This window comes from Otolemur garnettii, unplaced genomic scaffold (assembly GCF_000181295.1).
Source record: "Otolemur garnettii isolate 467f Iridium unplaced genomic scaffold, OtoGar3 scaffold00011, whole genome shotgun sequence".
Classification (NCBI taxonomy): Eukaryota; Metazoa; Chordata; class Mammalia; order Primates; family Galagidae; genus Otolemur; species Otolemur garnettii.
In genome coordinates, this window is record NW_003852406.1 from 32,918,680 (window position 1) to 32,939,264 (window position 20,585).

Consider the following 20,585-nt stretch of genomic DNA (forward strand, 5'->3'; position numbering starts at 1 on the left):
AAAAAAAAAAAAAAAAAGAAAGAAAGAAAGAAAAAGTTAGGAAATACAGAAAAAAAAAAAGCACTCACATTCCCACCAGCTAGAGATAACCTCTGTCCAAGCTTTGGCCTAAAGCTAACACTTTATTTTACAGGAAAAAAAAATCATGTATAAACATTTAACCTTTCTATCTCTGTAATTGAACATGATTCCTAAATTTTCATTTTGTACATGATAGGATATTACTTTTGTCAATTTAAAGTAAATCCAGTCACTCCACATTTAAAACTCAGGTAGCTGCCTGGTCACTCAGGGTTCTCCCTGCCTGGCTGCTGGGTCATGGCATGGTGTGGGGCAGGTGTATACAGCTCGCAGCTGCTTCTCTGGTGGAATCCACTGCCAATGGAGCCCGTCAGCCTCTCTATTGTCTTGGGAGGTTCCCTACTCACCATATTGGCTGCCCAGGCATCTGGTTCTCTTATCCCTGAAGGTCACCCTTCTTCCTCCATATCCAAGGGTTAAGAGTCCCCTGGTCAGCAGGCACATTCGGCAATGCTGGGCACCTCTTCAAGGGACAGGAAACTTTTGGTTCTGCAACCCTTGACAGAGATGCAGGAGACTGTCCCAGAACCTTCATCTAAATATCCCCTATAGGCTCAGCCCCTGTGGCTCAAGTGGCTAAGGTGCCAGCCACATACACCTGAGCTGGAGGGTTCGAATCCAGCCCAGGCCCGCCAAACAACAATGACAGCTGCAACCAAAAAATAGCCAGGCGCTGTGGCAGGTGCCTGTACAAGTCCCAGCTACCTGGGAGATGGAGGCAGGAGAATCACTTAAGCCCAGGAGTCGCAGGTTGCTGTGAGCTGTGATGCCACAGCACTCTACCCAGGGAGATAGCTTGAGGCTCTGTTTCCAAAAATAAATAAATAAATAAATATTGCCTATAGGTGGTGGACCTTTCTACTCCGCATAGGCTCAGGACACTCAAATGAAGCTCTTTTCTCTCAGAATTTCAGGCAGGAAGTGGGACACAGGTCTCCAGACTCTTTTATTTCCACTGTGCACTGCCCCTCTCTTGGTGCCAACCTCAGGAAGGGGCGGGTGAGCAGATCCTACTCAGCCCCCAACCTGTGACCTTGAACCCTGTCCTTCCTCCAGCTGGGCAGATTTTTCTCTCTTGTTTTTCTTTCCTTTTTTCTTTGTCTCTGCTGTTTGGTCTGATATCATCCTGCATTCTTCCCAACATCGTGGTTTGTGATATAAATTTTTTTCTTTTGAGTCCTCCAGTCTTTCTTTTTATGGTCAAAGTCAAGCTTTTGACATCAAAGAAACAAATGCAATAAAAACAAATCCAAATGCATTTGTTTTCACACAAACTTAGTGGTTCAAAACAACCCAAACAGCCCCTCTAGAACTATCATCTTATAGTTCTAGAGGTAAGAAACCCAACATGGTTCTCCCCGGGCTTACGCCCAGCGGTTGGCAGGACTGTGTTCCTTGCTGGGGGAGAATGCAGGTCCTTGCTGTTTAGCCTCTGGAGTCACCTGCAGTCCTTGGCTTATGGCTCCTTCCTGCATCCTTGCAGCCAGCAGCAGAGCCTCAGGTCACAGCACCTCTTCTGCCTTTCTTTCCTCTTCAAAGGATGCTTGTGATCACACTGGGCCTGCCTGGATAATCCAGAGTGATCCCTTTATTTCAAGGTCAGCTGATTAAAAATCTTAATCCACCCCCCTTGCCACATAACATAGCATATTCCCAGGTTCCTGGGATCAGGATGTGGGCATCTTTTGAGAAATCATTTTTCTGCTCATCACACCACATAATTCCTTTGTTGAAGACTTGATTTAAAAACCATAGCTTTCAAGATTATAGAATTGCTTATTGCTTTAACAAAGTCTACTCTGGAGTCCTAAAGCCAACAATTTGCTTAAATAAAAGTTAGTTGTTTTTATTTAAAAATTTTTCTATCATTCTCTAGGTGGTATGAATTGAAAGCTATTAGTATTTGGGGAGTTGTGAAGGTAGCAGAATGGACAGTGTAGCGCCCAAAGGGGCATTGGGAAGCTAATGGTAAAATAAAAAGAACCCTCAATTTTAGTTCTTCAATTTTAAACATGTTTTATAGATGTAGATCATACTTTATACTTTGTTTTTGTAAACCATTTTATTCACTTAACAATATAATGCAGGCATCTTTCTATGGCAATGTCTTACTTTATCACATCATCTCATAAATGCCCTGCGTTCCCTAGTTTGTCTCACCTGTTTCTCATTGTTGCTGCCGTTGGCTACTGCTAAAGTGCAAGGCCAGTTTCTGGTCCTCACCATGCTCAGGACTGGAGTGTAGCCTTTTGCAGCTTTAGGCCCTGGGCCATTAATTAGTTAATCAGAATGAAGAAAGGCGTCGACAGCAGGAAAAGGCAGCCCGGGATTCTGCTCCTAACTTGGGTTGAGGATGCCCTCAGGGAGCTGTTCTGACTCCAGGTGCTGAGAGCAGAGGTTTTTCTGGCAACCTACAACACACCTTGGGAAACGGTTGTCTAAGGTATATTAGTGGAGTGAGTAGGGTTCAGCAGTGACCTGGAAGTGGTTGAACAGAGCAGTGGTCCCTCTGGAGACTGTGATTTGGAGTCCTGAGGGGTAGCAGGGGTATCAGAAGGCAGCCACAGCCAGGATCTATCCCAGAAAGAGGTGGGGCACTTGGCCAGCGATAGTTAACTCAGTGACTACTCCAGAGTCGCTTCCCTGGTGAGTGTTTCTCTCTATAAAAGAGAGCAGACTTTCTCTTCAATGTAATCTCATTTTGCTGCATCCAGAAAATGCCACATTCTTTAGCTGGAAGAGAGACTATCACTCTTTTTCAGTTTTTTTTTCTTTACCTTGTTGCCCAGGGTAAAGTGCAATAGTGTCAGCCTAGCTCACAGTGACCTCAAACTCTAGGCTCAAGCAATTATCCTACCTCAGCCTCTCTAGTAGCTAGGACTAAGGTGCTGGCCACAATGCCCATCTATTTTTTTCTACTTTTAGTTGAGATGGGATCTTGCTCTAGCTCAGGCTGGTCCTTGAACTCCTGGGCTCAAGTGATCCTCCTGCCTCAGCCTCCCAGAGTGCTGGGATTGCAGACAACAGCCTCTGTGCCTGGCCCTCTCTTTCAGTTTTCACCCCCTTTTGCCCACTTACTGTATATTCTTTTGGTCTTTTTGGTGGCAGTCTAAGGATTTATTTAACCCAGCCACTGAATTGGTCACTTTAAATAATAGCATATCTTGTCTAAGTCCAAAAATAAAATCTCCTGGCACAAGAAGGCAAGCAGAGAAAATTGGTAGAGTAGGATGAAAACATTTTATGGCACCATTACCCAGGGCTCAAATGCCCTTTTCTTTGATCCCCTTTGGTCCTGACATGGGCGGGAGTCAGAGGCTTTCTGTTTGTCTGATTAAACTCAGCCTCCACCTTCTCCAGCCCAACTGCCCTTCTGGGGACACAGGCTGCATTCACCATGAGTCTCTCTCTCTGCCCAACCTCTTTGCAGATTTTATGAAAGGCGTTTTCACTTGGATTACACAGGCACTGTGTTTATGTGTGCTGTGTGTGAGGGAGAAAATGAATCACTTCAACTTTGGGCAAGGAGTTTAGGTGTTATGTTTGTCCCATGCAATTACATAAACACACCAGAACTCATTAAAAAAAAGAGGGGGGCAGAGGTTCAAGTGCTTGGGATGATCTAAACAGGGCAGCACATTTTCCATACGTTGGACCTCAGAAAGAGCCGCGTTCTGCCCTCTCGCAACAGACTCCAAGTCCAAAGGAAAGTTTGAGGTTTTACATTTCTGTTTGTGGTACAGGAAAAGGCTTGTGATCTGAGGGCTTGATTCAGTGAAATAACATTGCCTTTATACACATTTTCTTCTCAAGGAGGGCAGGAGTTGGAAGCGACCGTTGTGAAACGTTAAAGATTTCTGGCAGAAGGAAAGGGATTTTTTTTCTTCCCTCTCTGCCGAGGAAAATACAGTCCTAACGCGGAGTTACTTTGTAGTTTTAACTCATATTCAAATACGGGGGCACAGAAGCTGTTGCTGATCCCCCCACAGAATCCTGAGCCTGGTCTGGAGGAGCCTCTCTCGGCTCTCTCATCCACAAAGCTCCGCGGGGATGAGTTTGCAGAAGAGAGTCTTCCCTAGAAGGGGCCACGGTAAGTGGAGCTCCTTCTCCCGTCCCAGGGGGTTTATGGGAGGGTGGGACCCTTCCTGACATCCTTCCAGAGGGCTAGAAGCGTGGTTTTGGTTATGCAGGGCAGTGTATGAGTGAGTGTGGGGATGTGTGTGCGCACGTGTGCTGCAACGGGACACAGCCTGTGTGCCTGTCCTTGCAGAGACTGGCTGAGAGCTCACCATGCACTTGGCAGAGGGGTGAAGGGCATCTTGCAGAAACACCACAGGGGCTGGGAGGGATCTCTGACTGGGGAAGCGGCTATCCTGGTGCCCCCACTTCCTCTCTAAAGGGCAGGGGCACCGCTGTCTAAATGCTGTAGCCATCAGGGTCCCCCCGACAGGGCTCTGGATTGGTTTCAGCACACAGCTGATCAGAAGAGGGAGCTGCTCAGCTCCAGGAGGAGAGTGGGCACAGGTCTCCAGAGCAGATGTGAGGACTGGGAGGACTTCCAGCACTCTGGCCGCCCCTGCCTTCCTGCAGGTACAGCCAGCAGATGAGAGTCCCGGTTACAGCCTTCTCCCACAAATAGGCATCAGGGCAGAAGATTTTAACTCTTCTGTCCAACTTTTAGAGTCAACACAGGCAAAACTTCAGCTCTGTTGCAACTTTGGCATGAGAGAATAAACACATGGTTTTCTTTAAAAGAGAGAACGAGGCTGGTCAAGGCATATTCTGATTTTCCTACTCCAGGAAGACACGGCTAGAACCTTGGGATCCATTTGGTCAGATTCCAACAGCATGTCATCTGGACTCTGAGGAAAGGCAGCGGGTGTAAGGAGTAAGAACTGAGGCAGTGGGGTCTGGCCACCGAGGGTAGAAGCTTGGCTGTGAGGATGACAGGTTCTTTGATCTTGTGAAAGGTATTTAACCTTGCTGTGGCTCACTTTTGCAAGACAGGGGTCATGAGTTCCTACCTCCCAGGATGGAGGAAGCAATAAATGAGCTAAAGCCTCCCATTCCCTGAACAGCACGTGCGGTGCAGCAAGCACACCAGAGCCCAGAGGCAGGCTGCTCCCCGGTCGGCCTCTGCCACTGCCGCAGACATGCGAGGCTGGCGGATGAAAGAAAGAGCACCAGAGGGCCCAAAGAAGCCATGGCCTCCCTCTCTAGGAAGTAAGGGGGCTAAGCATTCATCAGACAGTTGGTCTCTCTTTGGAAGCAGACTGAACACATGCATTTTCTTACACTGGGGAAACTGAGTGCAGGGCGTGGATTTAGTAGGTGCTCAATGTTTGGTGAAATCATTTTATTCACTTTTATTCATAGGGAGTTCTTACCTCTTCCTGCCCCTACTACATGCCTCTGGTCGGGATTCCCTGGTAATAGATTCTGAGACAGAGACTTGTGCAGAAGAAATTCTTGGGAGAGTGCTCTGGGAATAGCACCTGTGTGGGGGAAGGGGACAGAACAGGACAGAGGGAGAAGCTGAGATGTGGTGCAGTTGCCACACAGGCCTCAGCCGATTCAGCTGACCTGATGGGGTCCTGGACCCCTGCAATGACCTGGAACTGGGGCACAACCTGGGGCATGGCCTAGGGCAGTTCCTGGAGAGGGACTTAGATCTGAGTTGTCTGTTACTGGCAACTCCTCTGTCAGCTGTGGGAATAAGTGCCTTAGTACTGGGCTAGGCGCTTCTGTGGGTGACACCTACGTCTACATAACACATCTGATCAGGTGCCGTCTTTCCTCTGAGTTCAGCTGCTACAAGATGAGACCTTAACATGCATGGACACCTATCCAGTTAAATTTTTACGCAGCAGTGTGGACTTGGATAAGCCCCTTTTCATATCTGGGACTCAGTGTACCTCTCTGTAAACTGGATGGAAGGATGCTGGGGCAGAGATGGCCTCTAAGAATCTTCACAGCTATGCCACTGCACAAGTGCAGATTCTGAACACATGGCCATGGTGGTTGGTTGTGTCCTCAATTGTAGTCGGGCCTCCTGGTCTCCTCCTGGATGCCTCAGTTCCTCCTGCTAGAAAGTAGAAATGAAGATGTCTGGGGCTCTTGGAATTTGGGTGGTGGTCAGCAGGGTGGTGGTCACAGACTGGGACTGTGAGAAGCAGAGGGAGGCTCTGAATGGGCTGGAAGGAGGAGAGTGGGGTTTGAGGGGAATTCTGCTGCACAACTTCCTATCCCCACATTTTTCCCCGCATGAGACTCTGCGCGCAGCTTTGATAATTAAGAGCTATGTAGCGTTGCTTGGGACAAACATGAATGGAGCCAGATTTATCTCATTACCCTTCCTTTCTTCCCAATTTTATGTTTATTTTTCAATATACAAAGAGTGAAGTTGCTTTTCCCAACACTTGGAATTCATTTTCAACAAATCATTTATTTAGAACATGGTTTGCTCCAGGCACTGTGCTGGGCTCTGGCGATCTAATGGAATACATTAAAAAAACAATCGCACACACGTAAACAATGACAGAGAGGTATGTACTGGGGCAGGGGCGTCTAAGGTAGGAACCAACTTAGCCTAATGAGTCAGGGTTGGCTTCCCTGGGAAGGTGCTTTTTTAGCTGTTTTCTGAAGAGAACAGCATATAGACTAGAGCTGAGAAAAGGAAGTGGTTTTGAATCTTACCAGCTTAACCTGGCTTCTGTGAGCGTTTAGTGTATAGCAGAGCCTATTTGAGCTGACCACCCAAGGGACTATAACAAACTGGTCAACATACAAAGGTGGGCAACATAAGGAGCTAGGCCTACTGTACTGACACGTACATGTGGGGCATGTCCAGTCTATGAAAATTAGGTCAACTTCAGGAGGTGGCCACTGTAGGAAGGTGGTCAGCTAGGGAGGTTCTACTATATTTTTATCTGTCTGTTTGTCTCACAGCATCTTAAAAAAAAACAAAAACAATCATTGTGGCTTGTTAGCTCAAGGAATAAAGGAGCTTTCTTTAGTGAGTCAAGGTTCTTCCTGTGTGTTGGCCAGTTGTCTCTGCCCCCACCTGGCGTCCACCCCAAGTGCACATCCCTGGCTATGAGGGACCCTGCCCTGTATCCCGGGAAGCTGAAGTGAATCCTGGCTCTCGCTTCCTGAGAGCTTTCTCTACCAGGCATTGACTGAGGGCCATGATGGGCATGGACCCATCTGTCCTCCCACAGCCCTGTGAGGCCCCACCATTGTCTGTTTTACAGGTGGGCCCATATGAGACACCTGGTATCTGTCCTCTGAGCATGCGGCACTGTGCTGAGAAAGTGAAGAGCAGGCAGTTCTGTTTTACTGGACAGCCCCGTCCTCTGAGCACTACACCATTTTGAGAGCCGACAGCAGGAGGGTGTATTATACTGGACAGCCCGTCCTCTGAGCACTGCACTGTGCTGAGAGCTAATAGCAGGCAGGTCAATTTTACTGGACAGCCCGTCTTCTGAGTGGTGCATTGTGCTAAGGGAGCACGGGGTCCCCTGTGTGTACCCACTGCTTTACCTGCTGCACTCAGTGTTGGGTCATGGGTAACTCCCCAATTCCTGCAAAGTTACCTGAATCACCTCTCTTAACAGCCTCAGAAAATCAATTGGATACTTGTGCTATTATTTATTTAACTATTTGTCATATTATTGACTCTCTGGCTTACTTTCAATTCTATTTTTTCCAAAATATCATTAGAAAACCTTTTTTTAAAAAATTTTGAGACAGAGCCTCATTCTGTCACCCTGGGTAGAGTGCCATGCTGTCATAGCTCACAGCAACCTCAAAGTCTTTGGCTCAATTGATCCTCTTGCCTCAGCATCCTAAGTAGTTGACACTACAGGTGCCAGTTATTTTTTTGTAGAGACTGGGTTTCACTCTTGCTCAGGCTGACTTCAAACTCCTGAGCTCAAGCGATACTCCCAACTCAGCCTCCCAGAGTGCTGGGATTGCAGGCATGAACCACCACCCTGGCCATAAAAACTTCTAAACATACAGAAAAGTGGGAAGAACAGTGAACCACATGCAGCTGCCCATGATCTAGGTTCTAGAAATGCCATTTAACTGCATCGACCTCATGTCATGGCCACCCATCTCTCCATCCCTCTACCTATCCATGTATCCATCTTATTTTTTTGGAGAAGTTCCAGGCATCCCAGCATGAATATAATTACCTCAACTTTAGTACCTGTCTACTGTTTTTTTCTTCGAGGTAAGATTTATATGCAGAGAAATGCACATAACCTAACTGCAACATTCAGTTAATTCAGTACGGTGAGAGTTACACCTCTTGTAAGACGCAAACATTACTACCACCTTAGAAAGCTCTCTCATACCCCTTCTCAGTTGCTTTCAGTTTTTATTGATAATACATTATGTGTCTCTAATTTTAAAGGCCTATTTAAAAGCATATAATACCTGTACCTGATCTGTCCTCTCTCAGCCACCAGGACAGAGCCCTTGCCCATAAAGGCCCCCAGTGGGCAGGCCTCATGGTGGGTCAAGTGTGGACTTTGGCTATGGTTCTGGGACAAGGGAGTAGTGCCGGGCAGGAGGTTATTCTGGGCTAAGGGAGGCCAGGTGCAGAGTGTCCCCACTGTCAGTGGGCCTGGGGCTAGGGTAGTGGTTCTCAGTTTGACAGTGGGGTTAGGAACAGGCCAGGCCAGGGGAGATGGACCAGGTGGTGCCCCATCATGGGACCCAAACCCTTGGTACTGGGGAGAACTATATGTCCTGTGTGTCTGAGGGCCTCATGTGGGCTGCAGGGATGGGGATTGACGCCGGGCCTGGACCATTCCCATCAAGGCTACCCTCACCCTCCTGCTGTCATCCAGACTGACACAAGCATCAGAGGTTTGAGTGCATCTTTCTCTGGCAAGATGAGCGCAAAGCAGCCCCAAACGGCTGTGGGTGGTGCAGCCTGGAGGCACTTCAGCGGTCAGAGCTGCTGTGATGTGATGAGGCCGAGATGGAAAGGGCCGACTGCTGGGGTGTCTGACTCCTGCACTTTGCTGTTCTATCCTTGCCATTGTGGGTTTGGGGGGCACTGTGGGAGGGTGGGGTTCAAGGAAGGCAGAGCCCACAGGTGTCACAGGCAGTGAAAGCGTTCCACTTAAGTCTTACCATCCCCCATTTTACCAAGAGAAATCTGAGGCTTGGAAGGGAGAAAGGCTTCTCCCAGGTCACACAGCCAGTTAGCAGCAGAACTCAGGCTTGGAACTCAGGCTGCTGGACTCCCGGACCTGTGCTCTGCTGGTATGTGTGCCTGCTGTCTGTGGCTAGAGTGGACTTATGCACACACGTGTCCCTAGGGAGTGACGGTCCTGTACCTCTGCATCTCTGCTGTCCCTGTGTCTCGGCATTCGACCACAGGAGTCCCTCCCTCTACCCTCCTTCCTCCCTGCCTTTCCCTCCCTTTCTCTTCCTCTTCTCATCCCTTCCTCTCACGGCTACTTAGCCTCCACTTTGTGCCAGAGACTTCTATGTGCTAGGACTACAGAGAGGCACGACATAGTCCCCAGCAACAAGGAGCCTGCTGTTCCTGGATGAGGCAGGCTCCCAGATGAGAGAGATCAGCGCGGAGGCTCTGAGGGTACAGAGGGTGCCCTAATGTCAGCAGACAGGTCGGAGGGTGTGTGTCAGGGAAGACTTCCTGGAGGAGGGGACTCTAAGCCAAACACTGAAAACAGGAGAGCTGGGAGACAGCTTGGTGATCCCTGTGTTAGGAAGGCCGGGTGGTGCTGAGGTGAGGAGGTCGGGGAGCAGGGAGCATCTGGAGGAACTTCAAGCCTGGGGAGACAGCCTGTGACCTTGGGGAGTGAACATTTTTACTTATTGAGTCAGTCATGTCATGACAATAACAAACTAAGAGACGAAAGTAGGGATTTCTTCATCTTTAAAAATGTTGCTTTCTGAGGCAGGAAGCGGCATTCCTCAGATGCCTGTGTTGGCAGAAAGAGTGGGATGAGGGTCTGCCTTGCATGGCTGGCCCCCCCCCCCAGCCCGGAGGGGGCCAGGCTCCCTGGCTGTGGCATCTCGGGCATCCAGTGAGAGCCAGAGAGATGAGGGAGTCCACACCCTTGCAAAAGTCAAAACTCCAGATTGAACACTGGTTCCTGCCAAAGTCCTGCCGAGTGGAAACATTCCTTTCTTCTCCTGGGGTGCGTCACTCACTAATACCTGGCCTTTCTTGTTGCCTGGTGGTGCTGTGCAGTCAGTCCATCCTGATCTTGGCCTGAAGTAGCACCACCCAGCTGGCCACTCCCTCCCATTTGGTGTTTAACCCTTTCTAAGCCCGCCCGTGTGACAAGGCTGACTGGGCCAGGTGGGGTCTGCAGATGCTCAGCCTGGCAGTGCTTATTTATTCAGCTTTTGTTACAAGGACACAGACTACCTGGACTTTGTGGTTGGATGACCTTGGATTCACATCCTGGCTCTGTGCCTTGAGAAAGTTGTTTTACCACCTGAGATTCCTCTTCTTCCCTTTCTCATAAGAAAAAAAGGGGGATAATTATGGCACCAACCCTGAGGTTCATTGTGGAGATAAATGCTGTACCAATGGTGTGTGGAATCGTGCCTGCAAGTACATACAAATGATCGCAGCTACCGTGATTGGTTAGCTGAGGTGTGTCTCTAAGTGTTTTTCCTTTTTCTACAGCTGTGAATTAAACCAAGTCCTTGTCCATCCAAAGGGTCACACATACTTTCAGAACTAAACTTTCTTCCCTTAGAGAGAATGTTCTCACTATTTCCTCAATCTGTGGCCATAAGTACCTAGGACAGAGAGACCTTAGGCTAAAAATATGTCTGCAAGAGCTCTCCATAAACTCCAGAATACAAACAAATGCGGAAAATTGTCACTGGGCATTAGTCATCATTTACACATTGAATTGTGTGTTGATTCATTCGGTAAATGTTTACTAAGACTGTAAGGACCAAGGACCGGGCATGCTCTAGTGCTGGGGACACTGCAGTGAGCAAGGCTGATGGAGTCCCCATTTGGAGGGGTTTCCTACTCTAGATGGGCAGATGGATAACACCCAAGGACCCGCACAGACTAGCAAGAGCCCTTCAAATGCTGGCAAGTTCTCTGAAGACAATTGAACAGGGTGCTATAACAGGGAGTGCCTGGAGGCCACTTCCGATTGGGTGGAAAGAAAGGCCTGTGTAGGATATTGAGGTAGGAAGGAGGCAGTCATAGGAAGATCTGGAAGTGTGATCTTCCAGCAAGAGGGAGCATCGAGGGAGACATGGGCGTGGCTTGCTTGGGAAGGCACAGGAAGGTGAAGGTGACTTTGGGATGCAGTAAGCAAGACAGGTAACGGCGGCTGAAGTTGACAGGGTGAGCCCTTGTAGCTATTGGGACGTGATAATTTGCAAGCTATTTTGAAAAAGCCTTGGGAAGGGGTGGAGCACAGGACATTTTTAGAGCAGTAGCACATCCTGCTGTATGTTACTACAGTGGCACACATGTGACACCAAGCATTTGTCAAAGCTCAAGGAACGGTACAGCACAAGGGGCAAACCCCAATGTAAGCCATAACTTTAGTTAGTCACGCATCAGTACTGGCTGTCAACTGTAAACAGGGACCATGCTAGAGCAAGATCAGCAGGGGAGGCTGTGGACGAGAGAGGAGCCTCTGGAAACTGTGCGATTCTTCCATAAACCTAAAACGGCTCTGAAAAAAATAAAGTTTATCTGCATTTTTTTTTTAATTTTAAAAGACAATCCAATGTCGTTGAGTTTTATGTAGGTGAGAGTCCCATTCCAATTTATATTTTCAAAAAATCTACCCAGTGTTCTGTAGAAATGAATTAATGGAGGCCCAAGTAGGAGCCAGAAGCCCAGTTAGAAAGTAAGCACAGTACCAGGCAAGAGGCTTTGGCTTTGGCAGATGAATCAGGAGAGTGGAGTGAAGATGAGGAAAGTGGTCAGGTTCAGGACATCTTCTGGGACAGAGCCCACAGGAATCGCTGATACGTTAAGCGTGATGTGGATGGCAGAGAAGGAGGCAAAGATGCGCTCACAGACGGCGTCTGCTGAAAGGTGCTTTTCTAGGAACTTTGCAAGTATTACCACATTCAATCCTGTGAGGCAGGAGTTAGGGCATTGGCCACCCTGGCGGTGAGAAAACCAGCCCACAGAGCCATCTTTCTCCTGTCTATGACCATCCACCTGGCCAGAGGCAGACCTGTGGCCCAGCCTGTGTCCTAATTCCTTGGTTCTGGCTTTTTTGGCTTGGGAAATTGGTACTCACTGGTAGCAACCACCAAGATATGGAAGAAGCAGGTTCTGTTTTGTTCTGTTTTCAGAGACAGAGTCTTGCTGTCATCTAGGCTAGAGGGTGCCGTGGTATGATCACAGCTCACTGCAGACTCAGACTTGTGGCCTCAAGCCATCCTCCTGTCTCAGCCTCCCGAAGTGCTGAGATTATAGGAGTGAGCCATCACACTGGTCCAGAAACAGGTTTTGTTGCAGGAGGGACAGTAATCAAGAGTAGTGTTTGGCAGTGCTACTTTTGAAATACCAGTTAGAGCCCAGGTAAAGATGTAAGCAGGTGGTAGGAAAAAAGAGTTAGAACTCAGGGGAAGATGAGGGTTGGAGAGGAGAATTTGGGAGTCAGTGGCCACATGCATGCATGCACGGCACATGCCCCAGTGGGACTGGCTGCAGTTGTTTGGTGTAACTGGGTAGTGTATTAGTCATGGAATAAACCATATTGAAAATACACAAGCCCTGAAGGGCAAGCTGAAAGAAGGGAAGGCCAGACAAAGAGCAGCATGATCTACATGAAGTCAGCCAGAGCCTTCATATGAAATGAAGACCTTTGGTTTGGATCTGAATGTGGGTCCAGGGGAAAGAAGATGAGCCCTGGAGTCAGAGTCAAGAAACCAACAGCTCCTGACTGCACAGCCTTGGACACACACTTCTTGGGCATCCAATCTCTCTGGGTCTCAGTGTCTGCATCCAAAACGAGAGCAGAGGATTAAATTCTCCTGGTCTCCATCTTCTCTGTTAGTTGAGAGTAGAGGATTTGTTACAGTTAGATGGTGATACTGTGGGTCTAGTTAAAATTGTTAAATTATATTCCACACTGTGAAAATATACCAGGTCAGACACTGAAGTTCTGGAACTCATCCTAGGAAGAGTGCTACATACCTCACAGCTGAGTATCACTATGGTCACCTGCAAAGTACTCCCCTGAGGAGGCTACGCACCGATGCCAGTGCCTAGACCACCCTTCAGAGCAATCCTCGAACTCCTTTTCTGGAATGGCTATCAGAGCTGTTGTTGTCTTATTACCCTAGATGTCCTGAATGTCATCAAAATGTCTTCCTTTCAATATTTCCCTTTATCTCATAGGTCTCATGACCTAAAGTTCACAGCATACAGAATCCCGAGGCATTTTAAAGAAAGTGAGGTGGCTCTGTGCTCAGACCCCCGTGCAATAATTCCTCGACTGTTGAATTATCTGTTTCCATTGTGTCAACATGGAAACTGGGGCCCAGAAAGGTAAAGGGAGCTGTCTGAGGTTGCAGAGCTGGCTAGCCAAGAGCTTGGGGCCTCCATATTGTTCACTCGGAGCCTCTTTATTTTGTTTGACCCTGTTGTTTTGTTTTAGAAAGAATAAGCTTTTTCTTCGCCTTTCTGAATATTTTCACTTACTACAACAAATATGTGTTACTTTTGTGATTAGAAAGGGGGCTATCAGAAGAAAATGTAGGGTTTTGGTTATGAGACTTAAGCAGGCATCAGAATCTTGTTGAATAGATTTCAGAGCTCCGTGGGTTGGAAGCTGCATTCTCCATGAGACACCCGCCTCTTCCCAGACTTCCCAGGCAGCGTGCCTGCAGCTGGATGCAGGGCTTGGAGGCACACAGATGTGGTTTCACATGCCACTGTGCCACCCAGCCACTGTGCACCCTAGGAAGACCCACTGCTTGCACTCAGCTTTAGTCACTCAACCTGTAAAATGGATATAAAGATAGAACATACTTGCAGAACAGAGTGGCTGAGAGAATGAAATAAAATAAAATGCTCATCTGAGTGTGTAACACATGGAAAGCTATCTGCAAATAGTAGCTATTCTTAAATTTGAAAAAGTAGATGCGTGTGTGTGTGCAAGCGCACCCACCCAAGTACAACAGGGAAAGTCGCACAGAGGCAAGATTTGATCAGTTTTCATGCTAAGGGAAAATTAAAATAACAATGAGAGGAACATGTAGTTGTCCAGCAGCACACATTTGCGGAGCTGTTAGCAGGCTGCTTCCTCCTCTATAATTTCCCTCCCTAATAACATTGTGTACTAGGAGTATATAATGTCATTGGAAAGGTACACAACTAAAGCTGACACAGCCCAGATCACAGAGGAAGGCCTTGAATAAGGTCGAAGTGGTGCTTGGACTTCCCAGCTCTCACCCAGGCGGGGCTCTGCCAGCTGCATCTTCTGCCCTGTCTTGAGCAGGCAGTGAGCTGGCCTAGCTGGTGTTAGGCTGAAGGGGAGACTCTTCTTTTTCTGCAAGAAGTCCTGAAGGGCACAGGTGTGATCGAGTTTCCACCTTGAAGTGAAAACTACCCTGTATCAGTAAGGGTTTGCAAGGTCCCAACTACACTTCGGAATAAATTCACATTCTGAGAATGAGAAAGGACAACTGAAAACAGAAGGAGAGGCAGGAAGCGGGTTTGGGCACATGTGACAAGGGAGGGGCTAGACCTGGTATAGGACAGAGGCTGTGGGGCCCTCACTGGTCTCACATCTAGGAAGGGCAGGGCTGACTTCCCCGGGCCTAGGAGAGAAAGATAGCTGTGGTGGCCAATGCCTGCCCAGGCTGTGCTGTGTCCAGGCGACTGTGAGGGAAGCTGTGGGTGTGAACAGGGCAGGCGGCACTTAGAGAACCCCCACTTCCCGCAATTTGGAAATTCCTCCACTGCACTCAGATGCAACCCTGCAATGTGGAGCTGTCCCCTGTGTCCTCCATGCCCAGTGACAAAGGCAGCTTTGTCCCCAGAATTCTGCCTTCCCCCACACCTCCCTCGTGATCCTGGGCCTGGGTTCTCAATCAGAGGATGGACCTCCACAGCCTCACATGGAATTTCATAGGCCTCCTACAGTTTGCACCTACACACTCATTAAAGCCCCCAGGAAACTGAAGCATTTGGTGGTGAGTGTTGGAAAACATTCCATTCTTTAGAACAGAGGACCACACGAAAGTTCCTGCCTGGCTCATAGGAACAGCTCACAGAGGCTGCATAGGAGAGATGTGTGGGATGTCTTATGGGGTGGGGGGGGGGATGGGTTAAATGTCACCCAAGATTAGGTTCTACAGAGAGGTATGTGGGGTAGGGGAAGGTACTCTGGGCACATGAGGTAATGCTGGTGGGACACACAGAAGTGTCCTGTCCTTTTCTGCTGTGGTCTTCAACGTGCTTCATGTGAGCTGGACCCTTAGTGCTCAGATCTGAGTGTGCACCATGGCACGAGGAGGGCTGGTGGCAGCAGGGGCCTGTCCGACCTCAGGTCTCCCATCTGCAGGTCTAGGCTGCAGCCTGAGAGCTGCGTTTCTGGCCAATGGTGGCCATGCAGCAAGTGCAGGACCAGGTGGAGAACCGCTGAGTTGCATGAGCTTCTGAGAGCCGTAGTGTTGCTTCTGGGCCAGTCCGGCACAGACAGGACAAGAGATGCTGGGACAGAGCCTGGGCTGCAGGGTCAGGTGAATCTGGATTAGACTCCTGGCTTGATAACTTGCTGGCTGTGTGACCTTGGAAGCTGCTCGGCTGTGCTGAACCTATGATTGTTTGACCCAGGGTCACTAAGCCCAGCACATAGAAGGGGCTCAGTGACCCGGGGTCACTAAGCACAGCACATAGAAGGGGCTTGGTGAAAACATGTGCAGTGGCCTTCTCGGCCTTTAAAATGGGTATGCATATTCACTGCACTGATGGCAGGGGCGTGTGATGACATTTATGGAAGGCTCCTACCAGCGTGTCAAGCATGCTGTTGGCACCAAGTAATGTTTGTGACATTCCTGCTCTCCTGGTCACTTCCATGTTGTCCAAAGAAGCCAGGGAAGGCTGGGCTGGGCCAGGGCCCCTCACTGTGGCTCTACGGCTCTTGGCCGGGTTTGCTCCCGGGTGTTCTCTGCAGGCCCAGCAGATGGTGGACTTTGTTCCCAGCCTGCTTTGTTGGCAGCCCCCGGTTTGGACCAAACCTTTTCACGTGGAGAAGTCAGATGGCTCAGGTCGGGAGTCTTCGAGCAGATCTGTGCCAGGTTGGACACATTCACCCTGAGTCACCTGTCCAGAGCAGGTGGTGAATGCAGTGTCTGACTCACAGCATCCCACCCACTGGAGCTGGGAGCTGACTCGGAGGCTGAGAAAGGAGGGTCCATTTCTCATTCCTTGCCGGCTCGGACCCAGGCCTGAGCCACAGGCTGTCCAGGGATAAATGGTGCTGCAGTCCCTGCTAGGCAGCTGGAGAGAGAAGCGAGGGAGGTGGCAGCCCTGGGGGACTGTGCCCAGGGAGGTAGGTGGGCACCAGGTGAGTGAATATCCCTCAGGCAGCTGCTGGCCGGTGGCCGTCACCTGAGGCAGGAGGCTGGGCTGGAAGGGTCTTGGTTGGACTTACTTTCATATTTGAAAGTGGTGCTGGGGTGATGACAAGGGCAGAAGCCAGAGTCCCCTGGGCAAGAATCACTGTGCCACCTCATTGCACAGTTAGATACAGAAGGAAGCAGCTTCAGGAGGTGGGGATGGGTGGAGGGACGTCACTTGTCCTGGCTCTGCAGTGCCGGGAGCACCTGGCCCTGGGATTGCCGACTTTCCAGCCTCACCTCATCCTGGGTACTGCAGATGAGGAAGGGGCTGAGGAAAGGAAGGCAGAGGGAGGGAGAGGCTCGGACACTGGGTCAGGTGGGCACGGCAAGTGGGCACCTTGGCGGATGTTCCCTCTGCCTGTCAGTCTTCTGTGCTCTTCAGACGGAGCTCCCCTGACTGTTACACTGCGGTATGGGCTTGGTCTCAGGTTGGTGTTCTTTTGGTCCGTTAGCCTGTTTGCTTTCTGTAGTTGGAGAATGAGGTAACCGAGCTTGAGAATGAGGCTCCCTGAGGACACAGGGAAATTGTCCCATTTAGGCTAAGCCACACAGATGTGACCTCTTTGTCCCAGGAGGTCAGTCCCAGCTCCTGCTGGGTTTCCTGAAGCAGCTTGGGATCTGCTGCCTTGTGGCTCCCCTTCCTTTTTCTCTAAGCTTTCCGCCCCCTTTCCGCCTCTCTGGTCTCCATTTCTGTTCTGCAGTTAATTGATGGCTGATATTTAAGAGTGCAGTAGTGGGGTCAGACCCTTGCTCAAAGCCCCTGTCATTCACTTATTCATACCCCCAGGCTTATTAATGACACTCAATGCCCCAGCCTTTCCTGGCATGCTCCACACCCCAGGTAGCATGCTGGATCTTCACCTGCGTCATCTTTGCAGCAGCCCAGAGCTTAGGGACTTATCTCCAAACCAAGAGACAAGGTGACTTGCCTAGGATCACTTAGCTACGTAGGGACCCTCCTAGGACCTGAGCCCAGACTGTCTGACACCAAGATCCATGTTCTCACCTGCTGTGTGACCTGCCTCTATGCACACTTAATGTTTTCTAAACACAAATGTGGCCACACGTGTGCAGGGTTAAAACATATGTTGGACTTGAATTACCTATAGCAGTTATTTTCTAATTTTTTATTCATGAAATATTTTTCAGAGTTAAAATCTCTCATGAAAACTCATATGTAAATGGTTAAGGCAGAATCATTTGGGCAGAGGATAGGTTGGAAGCTTGAGATCTACCCTTTGGGCAATGCTCTCCCCCTGCCTGGTCCCAGCAGCACCTGGGGTGTGCAGCTGAGGAGGGAGTGTGCACTTGGAACTGAAACACCTCATTCTTTATAGACTTCTTGGTTCTGCTAACCAGCCTGCACTGGCTATTCATGTCTCCTCTCTGCTCACCTGCTCATACCCCAGGCTCCAGTGTCCCCAAGAGATGTGCTGTGACCTTAACATAGATGGGTTTTCCCTCCTCAAACCTTCATCCAATTCTCAAGCCTCTGCTCACCAGTTAGTTCTTCAGTGAGGCCAAGTTCAGAGTTTGTCACTTTACTTCAGAGGGAAGCACTTGACTCAGCCTTTCTTGTGACACTTGCCACACCAGGATATTTATACATTTCCACGTCTATCTTCTCCAATAGTCTGTAAAGAACCATGTCGTCCTCCTCTAGATCATGATGCCTGGTACACAGTGAATCTCAGAAAATGTTTATTACATAAATAAATGAATACCATCAACAATAATAACTTTTTTATTATTTCAGAGTATTATGGGGGTACAGATGTTTTGGTTCCATGGATGGCTTTTGTGCAGTTTGAGGCAAAGTTCTAAGTGTGCCCACTACCGGGATAGTGTGCACTGTACCCCTTAGCTGTGAATTCAGCCATCTCCTCCTCCCCCTACTCAGCTTTACTAAAACAATAACAACTTTCTTTTTTTGTTGAAACAGTCTATGTCACCCTCGGTAGAGTGCTGTGGCATCACTGCTCAAACTCTTGGGCTTAAGTGATTCTCTTGCCTCAGCCTCCCAAGTAGCCGGGACTACAGTGCCTGCCACAACACCCAGCTATTTTTGTTGTTGTTGTTGTTGTTGTCATTGTTGTTTAGCTGGCCTGGGCCGGGTTTGAACCTGCCTGCCTTGGTGTATGTGGCCGGTACCCTAACCACCGAGCTATGGGAGCTGAGCCATAATAACAACTTCCACAACAGCAGAACAGCCTGGATATCCCCTCATCTGAATTGCCTGGGACCAGAAAAGTTTTGGATTTTGTACTTTTTCAGATTTTGGAATATTTGCCTCATGTGTGTAGCATCAGTTCAGCATCCTTATTCCAAAAAGCTGAAATCTGAAATGCTCCAATGAGCATATCCTTTGAGTGTTACGTGCTCACTCGGAAAGTTTCAAGTTTTTGAGCATTTCTAATTTTAGATTTTTGGATTAAGGATAGGCAACCTTATATTTGCATTGTCAATTTAGGATGGAAATGTATTTTCTTATATATTTCCAGCCTGAGCAAGAGGAAGACCTCCATCTCCACTAAAAATAGAAAAAACTAGCTGGACATAATGAGGGAAGCCTGTGGTCCCAGCTACGTGGGAGGTTGAGGCAGGAGGATTGCTCTAACACAGTAGTTTGAGGTTGCTGTGAGCTATGACACAATGACTCTCCAACCAGAGTGACAGAGTGAGACCATGTCTCAAAAAAAAAAAAAAAAGAAAGAAAAGAAATCACTTTAAAAAATATATTTTCTAATGTTAATGTGAAATTCAATGTGAATAGCCACACTCATATACATGGGAAAAAATACCCATTGGGGCAAAATAAACAGTTATAAGAACTTGGAGTTTGGCTCGGCGCCTGTGGCTCAAGTGGCTAAGGTGCCAGCCACATATGCCTAAGGTAGTGGGTTCGAATCCAGCCTGGCCCACCAAACAACAATGATGGCTGCAACCAAAAAATAGCTGGACTTTGTGGTGGGCGCCTGTGGTCTCAGCTACTTGGGAGGCTAATGCGGGAGACTCGCTTGAGCCCAGGAGTTGGAGGTTGCTGTGAGCTGTGATGCCATAGCACTCTACCCAAGGGGACAGCTTGAGGCTCTGTCTTAAAACAAAAAAAGAACTTGGAGTTTGAGTTAGGAAAACAACTTGAAAACAGGAATCTACTTTGAGTTCCTCTTTTGGATTCCTGTTGAAATAAGGACACATTTGTGTCTGTCCTGTAAACTAGATAGAGTGGCCCAGGGTATGCAGAAATATCAAGGCGGCTCTGCAGGAAGAGCTCTGAGCACAGGGGGTGTGGAGCAGGAGTGTGGATCAGCACCCTGCAGGGTGGAGGGCAGAGCCACACTTGGAAATGCTGGAGGACAGGTTTACCTCTAGGGGAGCAGCTCGTAGGTACAGTATCTTGGTACAGTACCCAGCTGCTGGGGACCACCCAGAGAGGAAATCTTCATAGGTCTCGTTGGTCTCTGGCTTAGACTTGGCATGTGCAGCTGGGCCAGAAATTCTCTTACAGTGGACAGTTACTGCATTAGAATGAGGCTGCCTTGCTCAGCCAATGGGAGGCTGCACCCCAGACACATCTTTCCAGAGGTCCCAGGTGCTCCTCTCTGCTGGGCTGCAGGAGGGTCCTGGGGGGATGCTTGGGGAAATGCTGGGGGGTAGCTGGGGACTGCTGGAGGGGTGCTGGGAGGGCTGCTGGGGCTGCCACACCCTGCCTGCTGCTCAAGGCGTTTTTCCCCTGGCACAGAAAACAGTAGGAGATCCAGCCCTTTCCCCAGTCTTGCATCTGCATATGAAAGATGCACACAGGTGTAACTTCGGCACCTGCCCCAGCTCCCAACTCTGAATCAGCACAGGCCTCTTAAGCAGGGTTCAGTAAGCAGCAAAATCAG

The 20,585-nt window shown here is 48.9% G+C and overlaps 1 protein-coding gene across 1 annotated transcript in view; it reads left to right on the forward strand.

Annotated features, from left to right (window-relative positions):
• Positions 1–16,380: 16,380 nt before the first annotated feature.
• The window catches only part of IL16 (interleukin 16), a 105,160-nt gene continuing 100,955 nt past the window's right edge, over positions 16,381–20,585 (forward strand). Inside the window, exon 1 of the mRNA XM_023510104.1 lies at positions 16,381–16,643. The gene's annotated coding sequence lies outside the window, so the exon portion shown is untranslated. The remainder of the gene's footprint in view (positions 16,644–20,585) is intronic.